Raw genomic sequence first — 11043 nt, 5'->3', positions numbered from 1 at the left:
GAAATCACACCAAGTATATTCTCTTGACCCCCAACAGTATGAAACTAAAAATCAATAACAAGAGGAAAACTGAAAAATTTACCTACACATGGAAATTAAATAACATTCTCCTGGACAACTGGGGATTGAATAAAAAAATTAAAGGGGAAATAAAAAAGTTTCTTGAGATAAACAAAAAATGGAAACACAACAACACAACATACCAGAACTTGTGAGATGCTGCCAAAGCAGTTCTGAAAGGGAAGTTCACAGGAATAAATGCCTATGTTAAGAAGCAAGGTAGATTCTCAATAAACAACCTAACTCTATACCTTAAGAAATAAACAGTGTCCAAAGTTAGCGAAAGAAGAAAATAATAAAGATCAGAGCAGAAATAAATGAACAGAAAAAAAAACAATAAAAAAGATTAACCGGTTAAGAGTTAGTTCTTTGACAACATAAACAAAATTGACAAACCCTTAGCTAGATCAATCAAGGAAAAAGAGAAAGGATCCAAATTAACAAAATTATAAATGAAAAAGGAGACATTACAAATTCAAAGACATTACAGAAATTCAAAGCACCATAAGACACTACTATGAACAACCATATACCAACAAACTGGACAACCTAGAAGATATCAAAAAGCTCTTAGAAACATACAACTAAAAAAAAAAAAAAAAAAAAAAAGAAACATACAACTTACCAAGACTGAGTCAGGAAGAAATAGAAAATCTGAACAGACTAATTATTAGCACGGAGACTGAATTAGTGATCAGAATCTTCCAACAAAGAAAAGCCCAGGACCAGATGGCCTCACTGATGAATTTTACCAAACATTTAAAAAGGAATTAACACTAATCCTTCTTCAACACTGCCAAAAAATTAAAGAGGAGGGAACATTTCCAAGCTCATTTGATAAGGTCAGTATTATCCTGATACCAAAACCAGAAAAGAGAACTACAGGCCAATATCCCTGATGAATAAGATGCAAAAGTTCTCAGGGCACATTAAAATGGTCATTCACCATGATCAAGTGGGATTTATCCCTAGCATGCAAGAATGGTTCAATATATGCAACTCACCCAATGTAATACATCATATTAATAGGATGAAAGGAAAGAATGATATATATCTATATGTCATTATAGATCTATATCATATAGATAACATATATCGTATCATATTTAGATATATATCGTATATAGATATCATATATCATATCATAAAGAATGATATATATCTATATAGGTATATATCTATATATGTGTCAATACATTTATATGAAGATATATATCATATATATGAGTTCAAGGTTTGTGCTGAAAGTCTCTTAGTTCTTGCAGTCCTAATATAGCCACAGAATCTCTAGGTCTGACTGCGTTGTGAGTTTAATCAGAATTCTAGGAAGGTTGAGAGGTATTAAGGTTTGCCTTCAAAGGACCAGAGGCTGTGGAATGATCTACTTAGCATTTTGTTTACTGTTTTCTTTCTCAACTTCTAGGCCTTCGAGGTTATTGATCACTGTGTTGGGGATTCACTTACCTTCCCACGTCAGAGGAGGTATAGTCAAGAAAGTTTGAGTCAATCGGTTCTGTGTTCAAATATCCAGAGGTCACCCAGCACTGGGGAGTTGGTGAACTAATGCACTTTGGACTTGGGGATCCAAGTAAATTAGCTGTTGAGCACACTCAGCATTAGTCACTCACGAACGTCTGAAACCACCATAACATCAAACACTTGGATGAGACTTAAAGAAGAAGCAAAAGCTGCCCGGGTGAATTTTTCTTTTACTTTTTTGAAACCAGGAAACTCGATCAAACTTTTGCATAAATATATGATAAAGTTCTATTGCTCAGCTTTTAATGCTCGCAAGAATTCTAAGTAAACATAGATGAAATACAACTTGTCAGCACAAAAATACCGCCTGTCATAGTCTTTTGTGTATAAAATATGACCTGCAGGTTTGAACCATATGGTTACATGAGTTCTAATTTACGTGGCATCTTCTTAAGTCAGCAGAATGTGTCCTGGCCTGCCGGTGGGAGGTGGAGTCAGCACCTCACCCAGTGAAGTGGAAAAGGCTCCCCGGGGCTTCGGCCAGTTTGGGCTGCCACAGTGGAGATCGGAGATTTGCAAGGCCAGTGGCTCGGGCCCAGGCCCTCGAGGGCCCTCCCTTGCGGTGGCATGGCTGTCCCTATTATCAGCCTACAAAGTCGGACAGGCAAAATTGCAAAATATTAAACATCACAGCCTGTGACTTAGGCGTTCCTTCTGTTCCCACTGGCAGGGAGGGGTAGGTAACCCCCCACCCCCCCACCCCAGATGCAATGGGAAGAGCGGACGTTTGGATGCCATTTTAAAGCAACGTTTAATGAAGTGAGAAAATGCATTTGTAGCGTTGTGCTTCGTGGCACATATATGCAAGCCCAGAAGTGCACAATGGACACATTCTGTGATTTAGACATGAATTGGAAAAGCCAAGGAAATGCCGTGGAAATAAAAATCAGACTCCAAAATCTACGCTGAGCCAGAAACAGATGTACTTTTTGCTACTTAAAAAAGAAATTCTTCTGTCTTCTCTTCCTTTTCCCCCTCAAGCTGTGCCCTGTCACTATCTTAAGATGACCTTTCCACTGGGTCCCCCTGAGATGCTTTCAGTGAACTGGTTGGAGCAAGTGACTCTTGACCTTTCTGCAAATTCGCGGGGAGCCCCAGGGTTCTCCGGCTGCCCTCTGGGTGGTCCCTGAAGACACGGTTGCAGATGTCTGCTCCTGGTAAGTCTGGAGACCCAAGGCGGGAGGAGACCCATCAGGGCTCCGCCGGAGGGTGAGGCAGCAGCCGTGCCAAGTGCTGGGCCCCAGAGCAGCTGTTGGTGCTGGGACTCGAGCGCTGAAGCCTGCGCTTTTTGTTTTTTTGGCAGGTGTGGGGGAGGTTGCTCTTGCTTTCTGCGGATTTCTTTTTCCCCTGCCACTGTCCCCTGACAATAAAATCTTTCTGGTGTTGACATTCTGCTCAAGGATACAATCAACACTAAGACCAAGAGTAAGGCTTAGAGAGTCATTGGAAGTAGGTCTCAAAGTGGAGGCTGCCATTCGCATGGCTTTGTTGTCGTTTTTGTTTTTGTTTATCATTCACATTGCTTTGGAAGAATAAACAAAGCAGCCTTCCTAGGAAGGGATGTCTGTCCAGCAGGTATGAAAGGGGCATAACCGATGAAGCATGTGTATAACAGAGAAAATCTATAAATCGTTGCTGCAGGTGCTGATAAATCACCATCGCTACAGGGAAAAGCGGAGATCCAATGTTTCCGGAGTCCCTGCTAAGGATCAGGTTTAACCCTGGCACTTTCCAGGACGTGTCCCTTCACACCATCTTCACCACAACTCTGTGAACGTGGTGCAATTCAGCTTTCAAGTTGAGAAACTGAAGTTCACAGAGATGCAGACACCTGCCCTTGGACACAAAGCTAATAAATGGGTGAGCCAGGTGACTCCCATGGGTCTGAGTCTGAATCCAACCTTCTTTCCGGGGACTGGCCTAGTAACAGTGGGGCTGAGGGAATAGGGGGCTGTTGTTTAAAGGTAAGCATGTGGGACGCCTGGATGGCTCAGTGGTTGAGCGTCTGCCTTCTGCTGGGGTCATGATCCTGGGGTCCCGGGATGGAGTCCCACGTCGGGCTCCCTGCAGGGAGCCTGCTTCTCCCTCTGCCTGTGTCTCTGCCTCTCTCTGTGTGTCTCTCATGAATAAATAAGTAAATAAAATCTTTTTTAAAAAAGTAAGCATGTTTTCTGCATTTCAGTAACAAGCTGGAATTTAGTTTATCGTGGCCTGAGAGGCAGTGTTCCTATCTGCGAGTTTTTCTGTACAATGAAGTTCATCCCTTTTTGTCCCTTTAAAGGGATCCTATTTCTGTTTGTTTGGCTCACTTGTGTCAAACTGCCCCAGGTATGGAGATTTCGTCTTCGGATTTCATCTAGCCCTTTTATTATTGCTTGTCTGCTCTGTTCTGTTTTGCTCTCGCATTTCTTGTTTTCCAACTTCTCCTTCTGGGTATTTGGATTCTGGGTCTTAGCTACTGTTCCCTCTCTGCCTTGGTCCCAACAACAGAGTTTGGCCTTCCCCTTTGGGTGCTGACATGGACCCTGCTCCCAGGTCTCAGGAATGCCTGTGCTGGGCAGGTGGTTTTGGAGGCCGCTACCCCCTGGCCTTCCTGGTCAGCATGGGAGGCCTCAGGCCACCCTTTCTCTGCATCATAGCTTTAGTGCCATGATTTATGGCACTAAAAATAAATTATGATTTATTTGTGCGTAGAAATACTCTGACAGTGCAATACACGTTTCTGCTTTCTCAAGGAATGATACTAAAATTATGATAATATGGTGGAGCAATGTCATAATATGGTCAGGCATGGAGAAGGTCAGGTCCGGGAGCCTCTTGACAGTTCTGCCTCTTTGTTTCCTCCTGCTTCTGGCTTTTGCAGTTAATACCTTGTCTTTCTGCCATTGGTGGAGTTTTTCACACGCAATTGCCTTAGATAAACATGAAGGTGCTTTTTATCATGTCCAAGGTAGGAAGCCTAGGCTTTTGATAAGTCTCTCATTTTTTAAGGACATCTCCTTTGTTACTTACCTCTACCATGCTCTGTTCTACAGGATTAAAGTTGCCTGAAGGGGGTGGTGTGTTGCCAATTAAAACCCTGCTTTGAGAAATATATCCATGGTTCTCAAACTATCTGCCAACCAAAAGCACTTCACTATTTTCCTTTCTCATCTGTCCGGTGTTTTGAAAGACTTGATCAGCAAATTGTGTTTGTCTTCCCCATTATTCTATTAATTTCCCAGAAACACGCAGTTATTCAGCGGCAGACTGAGATTCAAACCCTGCTGTGTTTTTTTTTTTTTTTAAGATTATTTATTTATTTATTCATTCATGAGAGACACACACAGAGAGGCAGAGACACAGGCAGAGGGAGAAGCAGGCTCCCTCTGGGGAGCCTGGTTCAGGACTCAATCCCAGGACCCTGGAATTACAACTCGAGCCAAAGGCAGATGCTCAACTACTGAGCCACCCAGGTGCCCCTCTGGTCTGTTTATTGACTAAAGCCTGAACTCTTGGCCCCTATGCTACAGTCAAATTGAGATAGGACCAAGTTAAACCATATGTGATGGTCAGTGTTTGACTATTTTTGATCTACAAAAATGGCAATGGCATATGGTTCCACCAAACAACCTTGTTAGAGTTAATTAATATCATTTCAGACAAAACCAGTACATCATATGTCAATTGGTCTACGTAGATTTATCTTGGAAAACATACAACTTCTGGGAAGACTTTTGTAGTGATGGCAGTAACTCCAACACCACATTCCCTGCCATGTAGCCTTCCCCCCATCTGCCTTGTCTGTTCAACCGTTAGATTTTCCAGACTCCTTGGGACTGGGGACATTAGCTTGGGAAACAATAAGGTGTATAACACAAATCTTGTTCCGTTTTTTTTTAAAGCTTTGTACTCACGCATAATTAGTATTCAAATAGGATTCTGGGGCCTTTTCACCTATACATAGTCTAGTTCTTTATCTTTAGTCATGAAATAAAGGAGAAACTTTGAAGAAGAGAATATAAAACTGGAGGGAAGAACCTTGGACTTGTGTACACTCGAGTGAAGACTAAGGTTGCTTATTTCTAATTATATGCAGACTTCCCATGTAGAAGCCATTCACCATCATCATCATCATCATCAAAATAGCCAGTATTAGTTTTATAGCTTAGAAAGAACTCTTACACACCTTGGATTTTCCTAACATTCCTGTGAGACAGATATTAGTTCCCTAATTTTTCAGATAAGGAAATTGAGTGAGGCTCAAGCTCACAGTAGTGGAATCTTTGACTCTGGAGCAGAGGGCTCTGCATCTGCTCTGTTCAATATGGTGGCCACAAGCCACATGTGACAATTAAGCATCTGAAATGTGGCTAATATAACTGAATTTTAAGTTGGAATCGCCACAGGTACCCTATTAGTGCAACTCTAAAACCTGCATTCTTGCTTTTGCCAGGTTTTCTCCATTTGGGTAGAGATTCTGAAGACTGAAGGGAAAGGGAGGAACCCAAACTATAGAATCTGATTTGATGGATACAAAGTTTTTCCAACACTGAGAGGAATCACAAGAGGTTACACACGAATCTTGCACAATTCACTTGTGTGAAGGCTGCTAGACTGCGTGATACCCTGATTTGTCTGGGGTTCTTCAATTCTCTTGTCCCCAAAACCCCTCCAGGACAGGCTAAAACCATACTCTCCCAGTTTCTTCCTAGCCATATGGTCTTATGACAAACATGACTAATTCCTGCTCTGTTTGGCCTGACTCTTGTTAATCTGCCAAATGGTTAGTACCCATTATAAAGCAGCTTTTATCCAGAGACTCTCATTAGCATAGGAAATTAGTCTAAGCCTAAACTCCAGTTTGCCAAATCCCCCGTCAGTCTGCTCTTGAAATAGAGTCTGTTCACAATAGAGGTTTTGTTTTTTGAGTGTCAGGCTATCTTCCATGAGGTCAGACCATTTGCTTTAGAAATGTTCTTATTTTCAGATATATAACACTATTTGCTGCAGCCTAACTTTTGGAAGAATTATATAAATACTTAAAAGTTTTACTACTTCTACAGAGAAAAAAATATCTTTTGTGGCCCAACAAATGAATTTCTCATGGCTTCATAAAAATAAATTTTGATAATTATTTTGTTAAATTTCACCTTATCCGCTGATGCATCTAATTACTCCCTTTTCACTAAAATCTCTCAACATTGCCAAGAAACCTTGATTTTCTATACTCTTCTAACAATGATGATAAGTAATACAAAGAATCACAGATGGATGGGTTAAGAAAAAATTAAAAAATAAAGTTAAACTAAGGAGGATAGATATGTCTATATGGTTCCCCAGAAGTTTGTGGTTTATTTCTATCAAAATATTTTTATTAGTTTTTATAAAACAATCCATACTGATCAGGAAAGTTAAAAATTCAGAAAGTTACCCCAAGACTTACTTGAATGAGTAAAATTTTTTAGAAAGTAGTCGTTATTTATTTTTTTTAACTGACACAAGGTGGCCAACTCTTTATTTGGTCATATAAAGACAATTTGAAAAAAGGAAAAAGAAAAAGAAAATAAGCATTTTTTTTATTATCATCACTTCTTAGAAGAAAGGATTTTATAGTGCCAAAAAAAAAAAAGACGAGAACAATCTCAGAAGAAAGAATAACCATTTAAAGTAAACAAATGAAATTGAACACCTATAAAAAATAAATTTATAAAAAAAAAATAAAGTAAACAAATGCAGCCTTATAAGCCTCCTTGTGATGTCTCCTCGTCTTGACTCAGACCTGGGAATGTTTTGTCGGAAGGAAGGCATTTGCAGAGACGATAACAGCCCACCTTGCAGGCTGTTCAGTGATTTCATTGTTCTTTATGGGAATAGTTATGACTATTTGTGAGAGAGATCTGCATCTCTGTTGGTTTCTCCTGCCTGTCTCTGCCTTGTCTCTCTCCTTTTCTAGCTTGTTTGCAAAGCCTGCCCAAAGGACAAGGCTATGGTAGAAATGATTGCAAGTCACACTCTCAGTAGACTCTTGAGTCACAGGTTTTTCCCATCTTGTTGACTCTCCTTAAAAAGTATTTATTAGTTCAACAAAAACAAGATGGGAGGTAACTTGAAAAGGAAACATGCGTCCTAGATTCCTCTCTCCCAGCCAAGATTGGGCACCAGGCTGTAGGAGGACTTATGGTACACTGGTTAAGAGCTTGGGCTTCGGAGCCTGCTGCTCTCAGCCCATCCATTTACCAGCCTGGTAATTTTCTGAGTGTCAGTTTTCCCATCTGTAAAATGGGGATATCTGTGTCTTCCTACCCATTGCAATTGTCTCAAAGATTAGCTGCCAGTTGGTTAACACAGGATGCGGGCTGTGGTCAGGGCGCAGCGAACAGCAGCTGTTCTTATTTTATCTGCAGGACACTGGGCGCTGGGTGGAAGGTAAAGGACCTTTTGTGTTTCTCATTGTTCAGGGTGCATTGTCACTGCTCACTAAGTATCAATCCTAATCATCATAGAAAGTGGGTGCATGCTTTTTTGGAAAGGGCATGGAGGGTCTCTGCGGGGCAAATGTCAGCCTCTTTGATGTGCTGCTAGATCATAGCTAGCTTCTTAGAAATTCCAGCTGAAATGTCGATGTTCTCTGAGGTGCAGGATCCAGGAGGGAGAAGTTGAGAGAAAGCTCCAGTGTGGGTGGGACTCCCTGCAGAAAAGCTGTCTGAGGAATGCAGGGGGCTGGGGCCGGGATCATCAATCCTTTGTGAAGGGGTCCAAGATCTCAGATGCTCCCTGGGAGGGCTTAGCTTTCAGAGATGACAAGTTCTAGGAAAAAGTTTGTCGCTTGAGGGAAAGTAAATATATTTTTATTTCTTCGTCTTTCTTCTGATTTTGTTTTTGTCGAGAGGAAGGGGGAGGTTGGGGGAGATGGAGTGGGCCACAGAAGGACGGCGAGACTCCTCTACAAATCTACTGGGCTAAAGCAACTCATGTTCTAAACAATATCTTATTTTTTTCTGTTCACCAAAACTGGCTTGATTTTCGTTGGAGGGGTTTTGGTTAATGGGAGATGAATATTTTTGCTGTGGATCACGTTTTTCCCCTTTTTTCTTGGCTATCTCCCTCAAGAGGAAAGAACACTTGACAGCTTGCAGTGCTCCAGATGGTATTGTTTGAATCTAGAAGCGTAGCTTGACTAAAATATTGGGGCTATAACTTGGGCAAATTATTTAACTCCCCTAAGCCTCCCTTTCCTCATCTCTCGGATGGGGATGATAATACCTAACTTATAAGGCATTTGTGAAGAACAAATGTAACAATCTTTGCAGAAAATCGATGAGCACTGTGCCTGAGCAGTGAGTCCCAAGTGTCAGTTGACAGTGTGGCTGCCGTGGGACAGGTGGAGCCAGGCTACATGGGTCACAATTCATGTCCCTGATTTCTTCCCTTGGGAACCTGTGGAGGCATGTCTACCCCAGCCCCAGACCCCAATCCCAAGCCAAACTAAGGGTAGTGGTGAGAGGAATTGTTGCTTCTTCTGAGCACAATCTTAAAAGAGTCTTGTTTAACCCTCTTGTTAAATTTCATCTTATCCACTGATGCATCTAATTATTCCCTTTTCACTAAAATCTCTCAACTTGGCCAAGAAACCTTGATTTTCTACACTCTTCTCATTTAACACACAAGGGTAACAGATTTGTTTCTTTTTAAAGATTTTGTTTATTTATTTATTCATGAAAAACACACAGAGGGAGGCAGAGACATAGGCAGAGGGAGAGGCAGGCTTCCTGCGGGGAGCCCGATGTGAGACTTGATCTCAGGACCTCGGGATCACGCCCTGAGCCGAAGGCAGACACCCAACCACTGAGCCACCCAGGTGCCTCCAGATTTGTTTCTTTATGAAAAAAGATGGTAGACAAAGCCATGAGAAACATGTCATTGGAACACAATCAAGTTAGTTAGAGTGGGAGAGAAAGAACACTCCCCCACCCCTGGTTTGGTCCTTGGCCCCTGCACCCTCATGCTCAACCCACTTCTGCCCTTGTGCTTCCCAGTACTAGGGGCTCAGTACCCCCTTTGCTCCTACTGCTCTTCGCAGGGTGGAGTCATGCTTTCTCTTGGAAACTGGGGCTATGTAAGCTCCCTCTCCCTCAGCGGCTGGAACTGAAGGTAAAATGATGCAAAGGTGCTCAAAGACTGTAATAAAATTCAAGAAAACAGCCTGTCAGGATGTAGGGCCTTTATGAGATCTCTAAGCGTGGTGACAGATTATGTTGCCTCTTCAACATCCTCGAAGACCCTTGGGATAAACACTTATTAAATGGGTTGTGAGGCTGGGGATGCAAAGGAGTTTGTGCTTTGACTTTGGTTTCTCCCTGCTTAAAGCAAACTACTCTACTATGGGGACACAGTGTATGCCTTTCAGTCTGGTGAGTTAAATATTCTGTTCTCCATGTGCCTCTAAACTCTGGCCGCGTATCAGAAAAAAACGGGGGCAGTGGTTTTCCAGCAATCCTGGGCCTTGCACTTGGGGATAATTCAGTGGCTCTGGACTGGGGCCTAGGGATGCTCACTGTTATCATCTATCCTGGGAGACTCTGATGGACTCAGCTCAAGGACCAGCGTTTAGGAAGCACTCTTCAGTGATAATCATGCCCCCCCACCACCACACTCTTGCTCCCCAGCAGATAATAAATCCCTCCATAGGATTAGAAGCGCGGGGCCTCCCTTTTCCAAAGGAGACAGCCCTCAAAAAAGATTTTGAATGATAAGAAGCCAAGCCTGGTCAAATTCCCAGGGATAGAATTTTACAGTGACTGAGTACTCATCATCTGCTGGTTGAGTATCATAATAAAGATGAATGGGAACTTGGGAAAGATATCTCCATAACTCACCTCGAGCAGCCAGTGCATTGGAGACCACAGGGCAGGCTGCTGGGCCCTGAGAAGGGCAGTTATTAGTTAATAGGTACACGCTGAGCTTATAAAATGTTTTATTAAACGACAAAATCCTAAACATTATACAGAGTTCTATTTTGTGGTCCGTATGCTGACTAAATCCCCAGATGACTTTAATGAGCAAATGGCAGCCCATTAAAATTACAGTAGTTTTGCAAAGAAAATAGCTCCCCAGAGGAGGGGAAGAAAACCACCAGGCTGCTACTGTGTTGATAGTTGTCCCAAGAGCTCCTTTCTCTTGCTCAAAGCCCACTGGTGGAAGAAAGTCGGCCGTTGAAAAATGTTCCCTCCTGCCTGTCCTTCTGTGTCTGGGAGACACCGCCTCTTCTAGCTCATCAGTTCCCAGCCTTGCTGACCTTGAAGCAACGGGGAAAACAACACCTTGTGTGCATTTTGCTTAATAAAGAAAACGTGATCAACTGCCGGGAAAGAATGTGTTTCTTTTTCCATCTTGGTGTAGAAACCTCAGCTTTCTTTCCAAGAGATGGCACGGTAAAACCATAACCTCTTGCTTGTGCTCAGT

The sequence above is a fragment of the Canis lupus genome, chromosome 14, assembly GCF_003254725.2.
Source record: "Canis lupus dingo isolate Sandy chromosome 14, ASM325472v2, whole genome shotgun sequence".
NCBI classification, from domain to species: domain Eukaryota; kingdom Metazoa; phylum Chordata; class Mammalia; order Carnivora; family Canidae; genus Canis; species Canis lupus.
Note: the sequence above shows the minus strand (reverse complement) of the source record.